This window comes from Sceloporus undulatus, chromosome 1, assembly GCF_019175285.1.
Source record: "Sceloporus undulatus isolate JIND9_A2432 ecotype Alabama chromosome 1, SceUnd_v1.1, whole genome shotgun sequence".
NCBI classification, from domain to species: Eukaryota; Metazoa; Chordata; class Lepidosauria; order Squamata; family Phrynosomatidae; genus Sceloporus; species Sceloporus undulatus.
Genome location: NC_056522.1, coordinates 255,129,230 through 255,149,401, shown reverse-complemented (window position 1 = coordinate 255,149,401; position 20,172 = coordinate 255,129,230). Strand labels below are relative to the sequence as shown.

At 43.5% G+C, this 20,172-nt stretch overlaps 1 protein-coding gene across 3 annotated transcripts in view; it reads left to right on the top strand.

Annotated features, from left to right (window-relative positions):
• Positions 1-4,720: 4,720 nt before the first annotated feature.
• SLC43A3 (solute carrier family 43 member 3) overlaps positions 4,721-20,172 on the top strand; it is a 60,737-nt gene continuing 45,285 nt past the window's right edge. Inside the window, exon 1 of one of the 3 annotated variants that reach the window (XM_042449142.1) lies at positions 4,721-4,895. The gene's annotated coding sequence lies outside the window, so the exon portion shown is untranslated. Of the gene's footprint in view, positions 4,896-5,678; positions 5,787-5,910; positions 6,304-20,172 lie in introns of those variants that run through there. The other 2 variants (XM_042449133.1, XM_042449161.1) reach the window with 2 other exon arrangements.

Sequence of the window (20,172 nt, the reverse complement as noted above, 5' to 3'; positions counted from 1 at the left end):
CAACTTAGGAGAGCTTCAAAATTCCCAGTAGTTACTAGCTTCCCATCTTCAATTGGCTGCACTACTCCATACGCTGTCTCATGAAAAATATTCCCCGCATATTGTAGGAGAGGGAAGAGCATGCCAGTTATAACAATGGTGACAAGCAGTGGTATACTGGGAAATTCAGAAAAGCATGACAGTCACTGTAGCAATGTGCACAAGCAGAGTCCAAAAATACAGGCAGCTCCACTAATCCATTTCAAGAAGTCAGCATGGCCTGTATTTTTCAATGGTACAAAGCAACAAGAATGGTAACATTTTGTTATTGAGAATCCAGCTTGTTTTCTGGTCTGGCCTGTTGGGTGACCAGAGTAATGAGTAACACAAGTAATTCCTTTTAAAAAGGAATATTCCAGATTCTGGAAACAGACAAGTGGATACATGCTGAGAAATATCATTTAACTGTGCCTCTCACCTGATCTTGCCAAACCCAAATTTTCTTGAATCTGATGTCTGGATGTTTCTCTTCTCAAAGACAGCAAATTCAAAATGCACTTCAGGGTTGAAGGTTCCATTCAGTTGTGTGCTTGTTAAAGGGATGCATCTCAAGGTCATATGAAAGGGAGGGTGTTAGCATTTGATTCCTACAGAAAGAAGATGAGAACTCAACAGAACTGAAAAATACAGTAAACTTAAATCAATTTATCCTTCCTTGCATTTTTATTGTAAATGCAACATGATTTGAACAATCTAAGGTCAACTAAAGTAGAATTTATATTAACATGTTTGTGTCAAAGGTGTAAGAAGTGAGAGAACCAATAAAAGTTAGTACATAGACTAAAAGATACCCCCCTTTGTAATTTTATTCCAGTGATCAAAGATCAAAGGACATCATTTTGGAATTATTTTTAAGAAGATCTTAAAAATCAGGAATTAAAGACCTTGTATCTCAAGTTCAATCCTAATTTATTTCTATGATATTTTACTTCTGTTATTGCTAAACTGGGCAAATGCCACACTAGGCATGTAGTTTATAAAGCAATCTCTATCTTAAAAGCTTATACTAAAACATTATCTGTATTATTGGTTAATAGGCATCAAAATGTGAGAAGACAATTAATTCACCCAAACCTTGGTTTTATTTGTCATGGAGCTAATAAATAATAATAATAATAATAACAACAACAATAATAATAGGGGCCCTGGTGGCACAGTTGTTAAATGCTTGTACTGCAGCCACTCACTCAAAACCATAAGGCTGTGAGTTCAATCTCAGCCAGGGGCTCAGGGTCAACTCCTTCCAAGGTTGCTAAAATGAGTACCCAGCTTGTTGGAGACAATAAGCTTACACTTTGTAAACCGCTTAGGGAGGGTTTAAGTGCACTGATAAGTTATACAGAAATGTACTATCTATTGCTATAATTTAAGATTAGTTACCAAGATGAGACCCAGCATATGTAATGGTTTGCGTGTTAGACAGTGACTCTGGAGATGAGGGTTCAATTCCCTATTGTGTGACCTTGGACAAGTAACACTCTCTCAGCCTCAGAAAATGGATGAAACCTCCCCTCTGAAGAAACTTGCCAAGAAAACCCCATGATAGGTTCATCTTAAGTTCACCATAAATTAAAAATGACTTGGAGGCACGTAACAACAGCAACAAATGGGATTGCTTTAAACTAAAAACACTAAGATGCTGCTGCCATTACTTCAAATGATGCCGTTTAAAAATATAAATTAACAGTCTATTTTGATGCCTTAAAAAGGAATTAAGTTTCTCTTTGGTATTTTTGAACAGATTCAGATGTTTGTCTTTCTCATAGTCTGAGCTTGATTACAAATGGGATACTTTCTGACTTTTTGATGTAGCACACAAAAGGGATGCCCTCTCTCTTTTGTGATATCTCATCTGTTTGGAACCCACAACTGGAAAGACACAATTAGAGAAAATCTAGCAATTGATGAATTTATACATGTAAAATATGAATATAATACAATTTTGTAGTTTGATAATATTTTGTTGTTTATTTCTAGACCAGAATCTCTTTGCGTGAGTTGATAAAATTAATAGCTTCAGGGCCCTTTGTGTTATGCTATTAATTAGTTTAAATTTTAGGATTATGCTGTTGGGTCATACTTCATTTCTATTATTTGTATCTGGCAATTTTATTGATGTCCAAAAGTGATTAGTTTTTTTTAGGCAGGCTGATTCCTCAGGTTATTATGCAAATGATTAATCTCAATCTGTCTGCACTGTTTATTGAAATAGCTTTTGATTTGGACAGACTGCCATGACTCAAATGAATGTCCTACTCTTACCGTGGCCACATAGCATGGCAAAACTGCTTTGAGGACAGTTCCCTGATGGTTCCTGTCAGTCAGCATGGCCAACGGCTATGCTGACTAGGGCACCGTGGAAACTGTAGCCCCCAAAATAACTTTTCCAAGTTATTCTGAGAAGTGATTCTCCACTCGCGGTTTGAAATGGCACACTGGACTCATCACCTCAGGATGCTTCTGCCAAAATTACCCATGTTGCTTATGGGGTGTGTGCTATTTTTGCTGAGAATCTTCAGCAAAACCCACAGTATTTAATAGGGCTTTTTTTCATCTGTGGTGCATCTAAACTGTAGAAATAATGTGGTTTGACACTACTTTAACTGCCAGAGCTCCATTCTACAGATTGTTTTGTGAGCCACTAGTATTCTCTAGCAGAGAAGGCTTGTAAAGCTATAGATCCTAGGATTCCATCAGATGGAGCTTGTTGTTGTTGTTGTTATCTGCCCTTGACTGGACCTCAACTCATGGTGACCCTGTGGATGAGACATCTCTAAGACTCCCTGTCCATGACTATGCTGCTCAGGTCCTGCAGGTTCAGGCCCATGACCTCCCTCATTGAATCTAGCCATCTGGCATGCAGTCTTCCTCTCTTTCTACTACTCTCTCCTTTTCCTAGCATTATTGTTTTTTCTAATGATTCATGCCTTCTCATGATGTGGCCAAAGTGTGACAGTCTCTGTTTAATCATGGTTTTGGCTTCCAGGGAGAGTTCAGGTGTGATCAGTTCTGGGACCCATTTGTTTGTCTTCTTGGCCATCTTCTTGGCCACTCTTCTCCAGCACCACATCTCTAATGAGTTGGTTTTCTTTCTGTCCACTTTCTTCACTGTCCATCTCCCACATCCATTTGTGGTGATGGGGAATACAGTGGTTTGGACTATCCTCCCTTTAGTGTTCAGAGTTATATCTTTGCACATTAAGATCTCATCCAGTTCTTTTATAGCTGTTCTTCCAATGCCTAGTTTTCCTCCAGTTTCTTCCACTGCAGACGCCGTTCTGGTCTATATTTGATCCAAGGTATGGGAACTACAGGGAGCCAGTGTGGCATAGTGGTTTGAATGTTAGACTATGGCCCTGGAGACCAGGCTTCCATTCCCTGCTTGGCCATGACACCCGTGTCACACTCTCTCAGCCTCAGAGGATGGCCATGGCAAACCCTCTCTGAACAGATCTTGTGAAGAAAATTATTCTTATTCTGTTTATATCCTACTTTCCTTCTGGCATAAGGACTAGCAATAGCAATAGCAAGTACATTTTTGTACCACTTATCAGTTCACTTAAGCACTCCCTAACCCAGTGCCTCCCAAACTGTGCCCTTTAAGAGATTTTGGACTTCAGCTCCCAGAAGCCTCAGCCATGTTGGCCAATAGTTGGGGATTCTGGGAGCTGAAGTCCAAAAGCCCTTAAAGAGCAGAGTTTGGGGACCATTGCCCTAAGCAGTTTACAATGTGTAAGCCAGTGGTTCCCAACCTTCCTAATGCTGCGACCCTTTAATACAGTTACTCATATTGTGTTGACCCCCAACCATACAATTATATTTCATCGCTTCATGCAAATATGTGTTTTCCGATGGTCTTACGTGACCCCTGTGAAAGGGGTGTTTGACCCCCAAAGGGGTCCTGACCCACAGGTTGGGAACCACTGGTGTAAGCCAATTGCCCCCAACAAGCTGGGCACTCATTTTAGCAACCTAGGGAAGGATGCCAGGCTGAGTCGACCCAGAGTCCCTGGCTGGGATCGAACTCACAACCCCTATGCTGGCTATTTGCTGTGATAAATGAAATGAGAATGACCTCTCACCCCATGATAGGTTTGCCTTTGGGTAGCCATAAGTCGTGAATGACTTGAAGGCACACAACAACAACAACAACAATGGAGAAGTGATGCACTCAAAAGTGGTGTCCAAACTGCATTGGTGTCGTGGAATGTTTCCAAGGGTCTGCAGAGAGGTGTATGTAGCAGCCCCTTTGAGAGTAACTGCAAGAAAGAAGTTGGCAGGATGTGCTTTCCCCAGTGTTCCCAATCTTTGGTCCTCCAGATGAAGGGGACTCCATCTCCCATAAGTCCTGACTGTTGGCCAAGTTGGTTGGGGTTTCTGGGAGCTGAAGTCCAAAACAAATGGAGGACAAAAGGTTGGGAAGCACTGTACTAGACTGAAGTCTGCTTCTTCAGATGTTTGCAAGGAGGGGGGGGGCGGGCTTGAAGGTCCTGAGGAGGAAAAGCCATTGGAGCCAGCCTCCTCGTCCCTGCGCCTCTCTCCATCCTCCTCAGCCCAAGGAGGGGGCTGCTCATCTTGAGCTGGGTCTAGAGGCTGAGAGGGAGGGTTTCCCGCCTGGCGCTGAGACGTCACGGGGTGTCCCCCCAGACTGCCTGCGAGGGAGGCCTGCATCGCGCGCTCCCGGCTGGAGGGAAGCTGAGCCCAAGGAGGACCCCAGCAGCTGCCTTTGCTGCGCGCGCGCCAATGGCTGCAGCTCCCTCCGGAACAAGGACAGCGATGGTCAGCCGCAGGGCCCCGGACTGACGCCAAGGAAGGAAGGGGGCGCGAGACAGGCCTCTTTGCAGCAGCAGCCTCAGGTGCACCCTCCTCCCCCTCCCTGCCCCAATTCCCTCCAAGCAAGCAAGCAAGCAAGCAGGGAAGGAAGGAAGGAAGGAGGCTGGGAAGGGGAGGCGGGAAGGCGCTGCCCAATGGCCGAAGGGGAGCTGAGGGGGCGCGCGGGGCTGGGGCCGTCCAGGGACTCCCTGCCCCGTCCTCCTTTCCCAGGCCTCGTCCTCCAGGCCCAGCCCCTCAGGCCCACAGGACTAGTGGAGGCATTCCCAGACGCCCTCCGTCCGAGGCGAGCTCTCCTTGCGTTGCTCTGGCAGCAGTCTCTGGAGCCTTCTCCCCCATTCATAGAGGGCCCCAGCCCCGTCTTCTGCCCGGGAGAAGGCCTTTCCCTTTCGGAGCAGGAGGGCCTTCGATCGACGAGGGGAGTGGCCCTGTCCTCCAGTAGAGAGGGCACGGGAGGCGGCCGGGCGGCCGTGGAGGCACGTCCTCCTTTTCCAGGCCCCGTCCTCCATCCCAGCCTCCTCTCCCCAGGAGGCCTCCCTTTGGACCCTGGCCGAGAAGCATGGATTGAGAGTCAGTCACAGGAGTCTCCTTGGGGGCTTTGAGAAGTCCTGTCCTCCGTGGTTTTTGCTTTGGAGCGTGGCCTGAGATGCCTGGGAGGGCTTCCAGCCTTGGATTGTTTTCCCCGGCATGTCCTCCATTTTGCGGTGGCGAGGAGGAGGCCCCTGGCCCCCAGGCCAAGGGGGAGGGAGGGCAGGGAGGGGAGAGTGGCCTTTCCTGCCCGGGCCCCTCCCTCCCTCCCTCTTTCCCTCCCTCCCTCTTTCCCTCCCTCTTTGGCCACCCGGCTCCAGTCCCTTGCCTTTTCCCGCCGGAGCCTTCTGGAAAGCGGAGGCCATGGAAGAGGGGCTCTGAAGGAGGAGGTAAGCATCTGTGGGGGATCCCGGGGAGCTGGAGGAGGAGGAGGAGGGTGAGGAGGAGGATTTATTCGTTTATCTCGCCCCCCCCCCCCCCCCCCCGAAACTGGCACTCAGAGCCCTTTGCAACTGAAAAGAACAGTACAATTGAAACATACTCAAGCGATGCCTTGAAACAGAATGGAATGATTGTCCTAGCAAAAGAGATCAAAACAGATCAGAGCTGGTGCTCTCTTGAGCTCAGTGTGGCCTCCAGGGGCCAAGGAGGGCTTTGAAGGCCTGGCTTGGAGGCAATGGGGAAGGGGGTCACTCTTGCTAGGAGCCTATGCAGAGCTCCCTCCCTTGGACTCTCCATCTCATGGGAGAACGTCGGAAAGTGTGGTCCTTGTGGGGGCTGTGGAGAGGAAGAGGAGGAAGGCAGAAGCTGCTGCACCCAAAACCTGGCTGAAGTGATGTCTGCAGGCCAGGCAGCCCAGGAAAATGAGCCCCAGGCTACCAAAATAGATCCTGGGTCACCACAACAGTGAGTCTCTCCTTCCTGCTGCACATTATTTCATTCAGTTACTAACCAGGGTTCAGGGTGGGTAGCAAGGCTCCAGATCTACCTGTAAAGCCAAGCTGCAGTCAGGTTCCAGCTGTGCACAGGATTCAAATAGCCTGACACTCACTCTGGTCCCTGAAAGACACTTGGAAAATGTCCCTAGGTTGTGCTTTTAGGAAGCTGGAGGCTGAGAGTGGCCAGCTGTCTTTGAGAGCGGCCAGCTGAGACTAAAATAGGTAGATGTGGAATTCAGGGAAGGCCTGGCTCTCTGGGGAAGGCTCGGCAAAGCTGTGTCGTGTCCCTCGATAATCCGATTATCTGGTGGCTTTCTGGATCCCTGGGTCAGGCAGGAGCTTTGCAGCAGTGGACTACAGGTGCAGGAGGGTTCTGGAAAAGCACAGACCTTGTTCAGAAACTGCCGGAGGTCACCCAAGGGACATTGAAACTGGCAACAAACAGTGGTTTGTTTGCTCCCAGAAAGTTGAAAGTGGCTTCGGAGGACGTCACAGCTTGTGGCATGCATCCCATGGCCATGTCTGACAAACAGGTTTTCCCTTGTTGCAAAAATGGTGTCTCCAGAGGCAACAGTACAAGAACAGAATTGTGCTTGTTTGTTTATATATGGATGCATGGATGTGTTTGCTGCATCTTAAAGCTACCTTCCCATTCCCATCCTTCCCATTCCCACTTTGCTTTCCACCTACCCCCCCCTTTTATTTGTATCCTTTCTTCCAAAATGGTAAGACACTGGGAAATAATAATAACAATAATTTCTTACCTGCCTCTCCCCATAGATCAAGGTGGGGGACAACAACAATTAACAGACACACCACATTAGTTAAAACACATCGAGTAAAATACACATCAATTTAAACAGACATATATACGACTTAAAAGGACAAGATATACACATATTAAAACAATTACACATATTAAAATAATTGCCTTTTTTCAACTGACTGTAAACAAGTTTCTTCTTCTTTTTCTTCTTTGGCTGAAAAAAAGATTTGTTTCTTTTTTTTAAAAAATGCTTGCAATAAATAAAAAAATACTGAGTAAAAACTTTCTCAGTTCTGAGCACACTCATTCGTTCACATGTTAAGTCTTGAGTTCAGATGTTAAACTTTCTTGAGTTCAGCAGGACTTTCTCCCTTTGTAAATGTATACAGGAAACTGTGTGTTACAGTACAACTGGATGAGAGAGAAGGAATGCTTGGGAGGACACAGTGGCCATGTGAGCAAGAGGGGGAGTATCCAAAGGGAGGACTTTAGGGGATTTGGGCAGTTAAAGGAAAGCAATAAATAGGTTTAGAGCTTACGAGGGAAGGAAGTGTTTCGGACAGACGGGGTAAGGATGGGATGTGGCTGCTAGATTGGAAGGAGGCTTAGGATCAGAACACAAGGTTACAGCAGTTTTTCATTGAAAAAGAAATCTGTTCATACAAGACAGTGCATTTGCAAATTCCCTAGAATGAGTTTTGTTTCTTCGTTTCCCTTAGGAAATGATGAGTAAAACCAATTAGTTCATTAAGGTCAATTTGTCTCTCATAATGTCCATGGTTTAAGGGTCTGAACACCATCCTCGAATAAGGGTTTTGTACTCAGTAAGTGAAGTGAAACTTTTCATTAAAAGCACTGCCTGACTCTAGCCTTTTACAGTATCTCTGAGGTTCTGTCCACTGTTTGTGGTCCTGAAACTGCATGGCAGGGAAATAAAATGTTTGAGACTGATAACCCCCTTTTTTTCCTGGTCACTTTGGGACTCATAAGCAAGGATATGTACTTCTGGCCAAACATATATGTGGGGTCGACTCAAGGTTATGATTTGCACAGTCCTACTTCCACTGGATCAATTATTACCTAAGAGTTTATTCACAGGCTCTGGGTTTTTTGTTGTTGTTCAGCTCAGGAAATACAGTGGTGCCTCGGGTTACGAAATTAATTCGTAACGCGGCCGCTTTCGTAACCCGAAAAGCCTTCGTAAGCCGAATTGCCATAGGCGCTAATGGGGAAAAGCCGCGATTCCGTGCGAAAAAGCCGAAAAAAGCACCAAAAGTTTTTTCGTAACCCGAAAAAACATTCGTAACCCGAAACAATAATTCCCTATGGGATTTTTTCGTATCCCGAAAATTTCGTAACCTGGGTATTTCGTATCCCGAGGTACCACTGTAGCTGCATTGGACAGGGCTTTGTTTCTCATGCTCTGGGTGATCATAAACTTTGGGCTCAGAGTCAGTTCTGGGATTTGTTCATTCAGTAAAATCCTCAGGACTAGGTTCCAAGTGTGTGTAAATAAGTATTTGGTATGCATAAATAGCAGTTTATGTATATTGTCTTCTTTCTAATCCAGTCACTGTGATGAAATTGTGCAGGTCAAGTGACCCCGTCTGATCTTGGAAGCTAAGCAGGGACAGCCCTGGTTAGTATTGTTGTTGTTGTTATTATATTTATTTGTGTCCCGCTTTCCCCCCCAGAACTGGGACAAAGAGCAGCTCACAATAGTAAAAGAACAGTATAATTAAAAACATAGAAACATTAACATGGAATTAAATTATTACAATATTGATATAGATTGCTTATTAAAAGAATAAAATACAGTTTAAAAAGATAAAACTGTTTAAAATACTTTAAAACAATACTACAACACCACAAGATGGTCTTTTAAAAACATTCTGTTTGAAAAGCCTGTCTGAATAGGTAGGTTTCAGGCCAGGGGCCATTTTGGTCTCCTGGGAAGGGAGTTCCAGAGTCTAGGGGCCGCGACAGAAAAGGCCCGCTCTTCTGTCCCCACCAGCCGTGCTTGCGATGGGAGTGGGACTAAGAGAAGGGCTTCTCCTGAGGATCTCAGAGCCTGGATAAGCTCATACAGGGAGGTACGGTGTGCCAGATAGCCTGTACCTGACCCACATAGGGCTTTATAGGTCACAACCAGCACTTTGAATTGTGCCTGGAAACCGACAGCCAGTGGAGCTCTTTCAACAGGGGCATTGTGTGGTCTCTGTAACCTGCTCCAGCTGCATCTCTTTGGACCAGTTGCGGTTTCTGAACACTCTTCAAAGGCAGCCCCAAGTAGAGGGCATTACAGTAGTCCAAACAGGATGTAACCAAGGCATGTACCACCAAGGCCAGATCCAGTGTCTCAAGGAATGGGTGCAGTTGGCACAAAATTTTTAAATGTGCAAAAGCACTCCTGGTCACTACAGACATCTGGGCCTCAAGGTTCAGGGCTGAGTCTAGGAGTACCCTCATACTGTGAATCTATGTCTTCAGGGGGAGTCTTCAAAGCTTGATCTGCCTTCCAACTGACCAGGAGAACCTCTGTCTTGTCTGATTAGTGCTTGGATGGGAGGTGATAAATAAATACCAGGTTCTGTAGGCTGTAATTCAAAGGAAGGAACTGGCAAAACCATGTGCGAGCATTCTTTTCCTATGAAAACCTTATGAAATTCATTGGATCACCATAAGTTGATCAAAAGGGGCAAAATCTCTAATCTGTATTAGAGATTTTACCCTTTAGATCTTGTTTTTCTTTTTAGGTGTCCCCCAATTCTAAAAGGATGTGAGCCAACTTCCTTCTCTGAAAGGGGAGAAGGAAGCTTGCTGGTTGAACCCCCATATTTGCAAATATTTTAGCATCTTGGACAGTTACTTTAAAATTCCAGGCTAAAACCCAGAGTAGATTCCCAGCCCTCTGACATGAAAGCTGCTCACCACTCCTGACTAGAGGTATCATTCAGTTAAGTTGTGTTCATGTCCTTAAATCATGTCACCAACCACATTTCACTGCTACTTTTATATTACTTGTTTTAGTAGGTCAGAATACTGTGAAAAGTGCTTTTTTCCTCCTTCACACTCTTCTTTGCCGAAACAAAATAGGCATGAGTATCTATATATAGGAGTGCAATGTATATACAGTATATTTTAAGTGAGTAGTGCACTGTATGTATAGTCCCACCAACACCAGTGTAGTGTAGAAGTAGGTGTGTACATCATAACAACTCATTTTCTAGCTGGAAATTAATGGTCAAGAACATTACCCAAATTGCTAGGTTACTGAGATGGTACCCACAAATTAATGTATACTAGAGGAATTTTAATAGCTCAAACTGATAGCCACAAGAGGGCCAGGGTAACACTAGCTAGGACACAAGCCTCTGTATACTGGTTCCAAAAAACTAAAACCCCAGTGCTAAGTGAAACTCAATTTTATTAACAACAAAAGGGAAAATTGCTATTCACACAATAGCATTCACACATACACAACAACTAATGAAATTAAAGTAGTAGCTTGTAGCAAGGTTGAGGGAAGGCAATGCCTTTCCAGTCCAGAAGCCAGGCTCCAATATGGGAGAAAGCTGGAAGTTGAGTGTGACTTAGCCTGCTTATTGTGTAGCACAAACAACAGTACTGAGGGACCAGGTTTGAATCTGACAGAGTTTCTGCCTGATTGCAAACTGGATCAAATTGCTATTGTCCAGGCACATGTATTTATAGCAAGGTATATGGGGCAGTGTTTTAAAAGTTAATTGGCTTTTCCAAGAGTTAAGTGACATTCCCAGGGCAGGAGAATGGAATGGGATATGCAAGAACGACTGGACAATCAGTGTGAATGTCCTCAGACAAAAAAAAGTTTCATTCCGAGAAGGCAACTCCCTTTGTCTGCTGTATGCAAACAATCTCCCAGTCCAGCTCACTACCACCCTTTCCATACTCAAGGGATTGTACTGATTCAGATCTCAAGAGATCCCATCATGTCCAAGTGCCTTGGGCTTCTCTCATGCTCAGATATCTATATTTAATATGGTATGGCTGGTTTCCTGTGTTGTAGAACCCCCTTTGGCTACTTGCCTAAAACATACCCTTTTGATATTAATTTGATATCAAAGTTCAAAGAGAGGTAGCTGAGGGCTGGATCCTGGGGTAACAAAAAGTATGTAGGAAGTCTGACATCATCTTGAGAGTCACCTACATCACTTCTTTGACTCTAATCCTAAATTAACTTAACTAGAAAATTAGTTAATGCAGAGTTGACATGAGTATGATCTGGCTGTGAAACTACCTATGCCAGAGGTGGGCAAAATGCAGCCCTGGGGCCAGATGCAGCTCCCAAGGATGTTTTTGTGGCCCTCAATACATCCAGAATCACCAGATTGACTTCTTCTGGCCAAAAAAGAGGGTGAATTGCTGCCTCTGGAAGTCTGCAGCTGCAACAGTTTACCTTTTAAATAGGTTGTAGGGCCTCCCTGCACTGTTTAGTACAAAAAATACACATAACCAGCCGTGGTCCTCCAGCCACTTTGGGTTTTTTTGCTTTATACTTGCTGAATGTAATTAGTGTCTCTACAAAATGTAGGCCAAGGTGATACATTGGTCAAATTTAGGTGATGGTGGCAAACATCTATTTCAAAGTGATTTTAGCATATTCCACCCAAGCCAGGGCTCAGAGGAAACTGAAAGAAAACTAAACCAGCAGAGAAATCACTACAATTCCTGTTGCACAGGGAAGTTGATTCAGTGGGTCCATTACAGCAGCAGCCATTTCACTAAAGCTTTTCAGCACCAGCATAAAGCAGTTGTTAGCATGTGCTAAACCAGCAGCTGAGTCAATAGGATAATAGCTGTGGATGCAACAGCTAATGTAATATACCCACAGGCACTCCAGTAATATCTCTGCCATCAGTCACAATGTTGTTTGTTGATTAAGCTTCACTGATGCTTGCAGAAGGCACCAGTCAGCATACAGTGATGGCTGAATGATCTCTTGATATCTCTCAGTCCAGTATTTTCATAGACATTGGATATAATATACAACCAGGGAGCCAGAAAGACTCCATTATATCAGTTGGCCTAATGCTTAGAGAAGGAGGCCTGCATGTAGAACCTATGGAGTAGGGACATCAGTTTCAGGCTGTTGATTCTGACATCATTGCCCATGAAACATTTGTATTGCTGCCTCTTTGAACTGCTCCTGCCAGTTAGTATATAAAAGTGGCTTCCAAAAGGGAATACTTACTCTTGGTAGGTTCTGATCGGAACAAGCATTTTGTGAGGAAAAAGGTAAGCTGATCCTAATATTCTTGTTCTGCATAGCAACACTGACCAAATAGCTGGAGCTTACAATGGCAGTGGTTTAAATTGTAGAGTAATTTTTTGGCTACATCTGAAAGCAGAGATATCTGGACTGCAGGCAGCTTGCTGCCTCTTTCCTGATCAGTCATGGCCAGGCCAGAAACAACGAACTTAGCATATGGATGGATAAATGTTGAGACAGGCCATCTTTCCCACATGTGCCCATCTCTTAAGATCATCTGTTATCGAATGTCTCTCCAGGTGATAAGTGACAGGTGGTAAGCAGAGAGAGGGTCCTCTCCCATGTAGTAACCTAATCTACAGATAGGAAACATATGCCAGGATAGCCTTGTTGGCCATCCACCAAAAACAACAACAACAACAAAATACAAAACGCACAAAATACATAATGCAAGCTTTTGATAAAGGGGTAGATGAAAGCAAGCAGTGGTCAAAAGATGTTAAAAAGATCATACAGGAGAATGAAAAGACAGATTCACCTTATGACATCATTTTTGTGCCAGTGAAAAACATCACCACCCGCATTAAAATTACTTTTTACCTATCAGTTCACATCTTTATCTCTACAATTTTTTTATTTTGCTTCCATGTGTTTTAGTTGACATTTTAATTCTTTTGATGTTTTGATTTCTTAAGCCCAATCTGAGAACTTTGTTAAAGGATGGGATGTAAATGGCTAAATAAGAAAGACCAAAGGGAAACCTATGGTCACAGACTTCCAGACTCCCAGGAGTCTAGCCTAGAGTATACCCCATATTTTCATCTTTTCTCTCCATGTGTCACCTCAAGAGATTGCAGTCATATAGCAGAGCCCTGAAAAGAGCCTATGGTTCCAGCCCCTACCATGTCTTTGATGTTGCTTCAATGACTGGCAGCAAAAAAACCTTCCTTCTCTATTTTTGCCTGTTTGCTGTCTCAGCTGCACTGCTGGTTTCAAGGCAAAGAAATTCTTCTTAACAATTATTTTCTCTGCTTGGGAAACTGTATTGAGAAACTTATGTAAATGGGTGAAAGGAGGGGTTTCTCTCAGACGGCTATCTCAGCACACTCTCTGCCTGTGTCCTTGCCAAGTGGCAATTCCCCAGAATAATTTGAGGAAGCCAGACCCCTTAAAATGGCATAACTCCTATCCAAATGTGCAGTATTCTGTTTCTGTTTAGAATGGCCAGAGGCAGAAGATGGCTGCCCACCTCTATTGTTAATAGTGTCATAGAAGAGGGAATTTCAGAAAGTCCAGGTTCTCACTTACTGAATCCCCATCTTCCTTTGCATCTGTCTCTGATTTAAGGTAATAAATTTTCTTGGCTGTAGAGCAGGCCTGACTTTTGGAATCAACAGGACTTCAGCACATACAACTGTAATCTGAGCTACGGTCTTTGTTCTGAATGATGCCTTTAAAATTTTCATTGAGTTCTCTGTGCTTGATTTAAGTGCTTTGTTTGACTTAAAGCCCTTTCTTTGCAGTCTTACTACTGACCAAGGGCATTTTGTTTAATGCATTTCTGCTCCTGACCTTTGTGTCCTACTATTATTCCTCCTCTTTTTAGTGTAGTCAATCATTCACATATAACAAATGAAAAAAAACCAAACAAATAAATCCACAATCTTTTTTTAGATTATTATATTTCACATATCTTGAAGGCTCGTCTTACAGAACCTTGTTTTAAGGCACCACGTTTTGTTACCTTATCATAGTTTTCTACTATTTTTTGAGAGCTTGATCCCTGTGCACTTAACAATATGCGACAAGCATAAATTTAATGTGAATCTTTTAAAAAGAATTGAAGCAAGGAGACTGGGTGAGTTCATAGAAATGCATAAAATGTTATCTGCTTATTTTCTGCATGTCTATGAAAACTAGAAGAATTGGGTCAGGAAAAAAGGTGGCAAAACCATTTTGGAAAACCACACACACGTGTGTGTGCATGCATACAGCCACACAACAACACACACCGGTGTATGCTATCAAATTCTTGTGCACTTCACAAGCATAGGTTTTTTCAGAATTTTCTTCCATTTCTAAATGGCATTTTCAAGTATGCTATAGTGTCATCTGCATTTTCCAAGTGGGCAGAAATTCATCTGCATTTTCAAGTGAGCTGCACAGATTAGAATGCATTTTTCCTTGTAACATCGAAGTTCGTTAGAAGTTTTGTGATATGCCTTTTGTTTTTAAAATATAGCAATATGTATTTTATGCTAAACTGTGTAAAAATACATCTGCATGTTCATGTGGATTCCCTGCACCTCAAAATAATAGTTGTGAATGAGCACATGTGAAACTGACATGTACCAAAAATAGACTGATCCATACATCTCTGTTCACAAGTTTTTCATGGATATTGTGTGTGTGTTTTTTAAAACAATTTTTCTACACATCAAGGACGCCAAACTCCAGGAGATGAAAGAGCAAGATTAATGTTGTGCATGTAGGCAGCCACTGGGACACAGAGGGAGCTCTGTCTGCAAAGAGAAAACTATGAAATGTCTTTGAGAGGAGGAGATGTGCATTGTAGGAACATAAATAGGCTGTTTATAATTTTGGAAAATTAACAAGAATCTTGCTACCCCCTGCCCCCCGTAGGACATTCTGGATGATATGTCTGTTCTAGAAGTGTCATGCGTGAGATTTAATGGGACAGACTGTCATTTCCAAAGGAGACAGTAACTGTTTCCAGGTGAGGTGCTTACAAAAGAGGGTTCCTCTTCAGTCCTTCTGGTTCTACAACATGCTGTATTTCATTCTTTCTTAAAAGAACATCAGCAGTCCTCTCCCAGAGGTGTGTCTTATATAAGATGTATGTCTTTTCTAATTATTATTATATTTATTTATATCCCACCCCTCAAAACTGGGACTCAAAGTAGCTTACAATTTAAAAGCACAGTACAATTGAAAACATTTCTTCTCCCAGACTTCAAGTCAGGTACAATTCTTGGATAAATACCTCTCTCTCACCCACATGAGAGCTCTGGTACCCATATGGTTTGTTGTTGTTGCTGTGTGCCTTCAGGTCATTTCTGGCTTATAGCAACCTTAAGGTGACCCTATCACTTGGGTCTTTTCTTTTTTTATTTTTCCAAGGAGTGTTGCCAATGCATTCCTCTAAAGCTGATAGATTGTGACTTGCCCAAGGTCATCCAGTGAATTTCCATGGCTGAGTGGGGATTCAAACCCTGTTTTCTCAGGGTAGCAGTTCAGTACTGAAACCACTACACCACACTGTCACCACACTACACATCTAGTAATAGCAGTACTGTATCTAAGTCAGGGATGGGAACCTTTGCTACGGCACCCCAGACTCCCAGATCACACCTCCCTAAGATTTTTCCTCTGTTTCCTTCAAGCCCCTTCTTGCAGGTTAGTTATATACCTCTGTGAAAGAGAATAGTCCCTGATCTTTCCTCCAGTATGTGATGGGAGTGTGGTTTCCAAAACACAATAGTCTCCTTCCCAGTTGGAAATGAGAGAGAGTGTCATGCATCTGCTGCCCTCAGCAGGCAGTTAGGACTCATTCATTTGGTGTTCCTCACTCTTCCTATCCCTTCTCACTGTGGGCAGAGGCAAAACTAGGGAACTGATTTTTATCAAGGGCATAGCCACACATCTCAACAAGCATCTGGCCTGGGAGGGTTACAAAGGGTTTCAGCAATCCCTGCTCACTTGTGATCTCTCACCATTTATGTGCTGGATTCTATTAGGGTTTCCACTCATCTTAGTGGCCATCCTTTTGTCCTTTTAGCACCTTGCGAAACATAGTTTTGAAGTCATTTCCAGGCAATGACACATACCTGATGAAAAAGCTTCACTTAAAAAAACAAACAACCCAGGCTACTATTAAAGTCAGAGTAGTAAAGCCAGAAAACATTTAGAGTCATAGAATCATGGAATAATAGAGTTGGAAGAGACTATAAGGGCCATCCAGTCCACCCCCTGCCATGCAGGAAATCTCAATCAAAGCATCCCTGACAGATGGTCATCCAGCCTCTGTTTAAAGACCTCCAAGGAAAGAGAGTCCACTGCACTCCGAGGGAGTTTGTTCCACTGTCGAACAGCTGTCAAGAAGTTCCTCTTAATGTTGAGGTAGAATCTCTTTTCTTGTAGCTTGCATCCAATGTTCTGGGTCCTATTCTCTGGAGCAGCAGAAAACAAGTTAGCTCCCTCTTCAGTATAACACCCCTTCAAGTATTTAAACAGGGCTATCATATCACCTCTTAACCTTCGCTTCTCCAGGCTAAACATCCCCAGCTCCCTAAGTCATTCCTCATAGGGCATGATTTCCAGACCCTACACCATTTTAGTTGCCCTCCTTTGGACACACTCCAGTTTCTCCACATCCTTTTTGAATTGTGGTGCCCAGAACTGGACACAATATTCCAGGTGGTGCCTGACCAGAGCAGAATAGAGTAGCACTATTACTTTCCTTGATCTAGACACTTCACTTCTATTGATGCAGCCTAAAATCGCATTGGCCTTGTTAGCTGCTGCATCACACTGTTGACTCATGTTCAATTTGTGGTCTACCTGGACTCCCAGATCCCTTTCACACATAGTTTCATTCACCCATATGTCCCCCATCCTATATCTATGCATTCCGTTTTTCTGCCCTAATTGCAGTACCTTACATTTCTCCATGTTGAAATTCATTTTGTTAGCTTTGGCCCAGCTTTCTAATCTATTAAGGTTGTTTTGAATTTTGATCCTGCCCTCTGGGGTATTAGCTACTCCTCCTAATTTATTGTCATCTGCAAATTTGATATCTGTCATCCAAGTCATTTGACAACTCTATAATCATATGGTGCAAATTTTCTTTTTTGAAATGTAGAGTTAAGCCATGATTGTGTACCTCATTGTTTATGGTTATCAGTTCACAGGGTACATACTGAATCTCAATCTGTGGTGGGAAGAACATTGATCCTCCCACCATGAAATAAAGAGACCAGACATGTAAATTGGATGTAAAAATGGACCTTTATTAGACCTTAAACCTATTTAAACCCCAACTGATAACTTCAAACTTTTGAGACATCAATTGAGAGTGAAATCCTGATGAGAGTTCAGCTGAAGGCAGGTGTCTATCTAGACTACCTTTTCAGCCTTCCCATAGGGCAAAAACAACAGACTCTGAGAGCAACTGAATCCATAGGGAGGTAGATATGAGGCATGCTCTCCCAAACTCCCTTGAGTTTGTAAGGGAGGGCAAACCCCCCATATCTTCCTCAAAGGCTATTTCATGAACAGCCCCCAAGGCACTTGACATGTAAAGGCTGCCCTGATCCAGGCCTTTCATTTCAATGGTATGCCTAGGTACACACCAACCATTCCCTCACCCCCATTAAGGCCACAGATAAGGTACAAGCGTCACCTTTGTCCCTTTTCCCCATCAGGACCTCCAACACAGACTTCACACCCAGTTGAATGTCACCCCAAGACAATTCATTACCTAACTCTGACAGGTGAATCCCATCTGAACGATACAATTTGGGTCTACAAAATACAATAGCGGGGTGACCAATAACATGGCCAAAAGACCTTTGCACCGTATTCCATATTTCTCTATTGACCCTCTTCCTTGCCACATCCAATTTACATGGATTTCTTTCACCTTGCCACACTATGTGAGATAACATTTCAGACCTAAACTATGACAACACTGGGCCATCTCTTCTTGATGAGTTCAAAATCTTTTTGAGCTTGCCAAATGAGCGCTTTGCTTTTCATTAGGCCAAGATTGTTACCACCCAGGTGGATAACAACAACATCAGGATTGGGTCCAGAGCAATCAAACAGGGGCAACAGGCCACTCCAATGTAGGCCTCACTTGCAGTCACTTGAACATCGCCTTGTCTCCCAGGCAAAGATGAGGCCCAAAATGGCTGGCACGAGCTTCATGCACTGCCTAGTAAATCATACTGTGACCACAAATCAGGACCCTTGCCTTCGTGGAACGACATCTGCGAACTAACAGAAACACACATTAGTAAAGGAATTAAACACGAACTCTCCGCACATACCTTTTGAAGGCAACTGACTTCCAATGACCAATACGTTGTATCATCGGTGGCTCAAAACCCATAGCGTCTGCAGTGGAAGCCGCTCCAATATGAAATTAATGAGTGCCAAATTTTACGCCTTTTAGTCCCAAATTGGCAACAGCCCTCAAAGCCACTGCCCAAAATTGAAATTTAGTCAGGGGAGTAGGATTGTTGTGACAGAAAAGGGGGCCTTGTGACACACCATGTAAAGCTATGTTTTTACTCAATGCCTAGATCGGACAAAGGTCCTTATAGAACACTGCCCAAGTGAGACCACTGACCCTTTCCCTTTTTGATTTGTCTTGGACAGCCTAATGGCTTGACAAGACTAAATCAGAAAATAGCAAAGCTCTGTTCGAATGATCTCTCTTAGACACAACAACCAATTCATGTAGGGCCCCCCAAAAGGCTGTCAGGGCTGCTGTGTGGAAAAGCACATTTTCAAAACGTGAAAGACATAGCAAGTCCTATTGCTGCATTAAGCCCAGTAGTATCTGAGGAAAAAGAGGCATGCATGGGTCGGGCAGACCCATGCATACATGACCAGCCATCGATTGTCCTCCACACTTGAAAGTCCCCAGTGCTGTCAGAAAGGCCTCTGAACTTGGCTGAAAAAGCCAAAGCAGCCAGCTTGTTATGAATAGACTGTGGAGAAAGGCCCTTATGATGTAAGGCTACAAAATATTGCAGACAATGGTCAACTGGAATAGGCCATAAGGGTCGAATACCATTATCAAGATGGAATTGTTCAAATTCATGACAGGCTTTATAATAACAGACCTGTGTTGGTGAAGAGAGTGAAGCACCTATGGCCTTTTCCACCTCACCCCTCCACACCCCTCCAAGACTCCACAGGTGCTCCGGCATCATAATTGGTTTGATATCTGCTCCCGAGGCTAGCTGCCTGAAGTGACATCTGTAGGTGGAGAGGGTATTGGTGATGTCATTTTCCACACCAGGAATGTGAAAAGCCGTGAAGAGGTTGTTATGAGCCAAGCATTTAAGCACAAAAACCCTAACCAAATTCATCACTAAAGGGGACCTAGATGTCATACTATTAATTACCTGCACCACTGAAGCATTGTTGCACCAAAAATGAACGGAAGAGTTGGAAAATTGTTCCGCTCAAATGTACACCACCACAACAATAAGAAAAAATTCCAAAAAGGTTAAGCTGGAGGTCGCCCCTGACCATTTCCAATCAGCAGACCACATGCGTGCACACCAATGACTGTTAAAATAAAGGCCAAAACCTAAAGAACTAGCAGCATCAGAACTGACTTGTAAAGCCCCTTCTTGTGCCAGAAGGAAACATCATTAAAAGAATCCAAAAATGCAAGCCACACTCACAGATCTTCTTTGATGTCTGCCATAATTATGACCCTATGGTGGGGAAGTTTTATGCCCACCGTAGCCATCCATACAGAGGCGTCTCAAAAAGGCCCTCCCTGGAGTCACCACTCTGCATGCAAAATTAAGATGTCCAATCAGCTGTTGGAATTCTCTAAGGGTGGCTTTCCATTCTAAAAGGGTGCTAAAATTTCAAAGGCAGAGCAGGAAATGGAGCAGCCCATTGGGAGTGCCCTAGCCATGTAAAATTTGCCCTCAAAAGTAAACCCTAGTAAAAAAAAAAGCATACCAAGCAGTAATATAGAAGTCCCTTCAATTCGTTTGCAACTATTATTATTATTATTATTATTATTATTATTATTATTATTATTATTATTA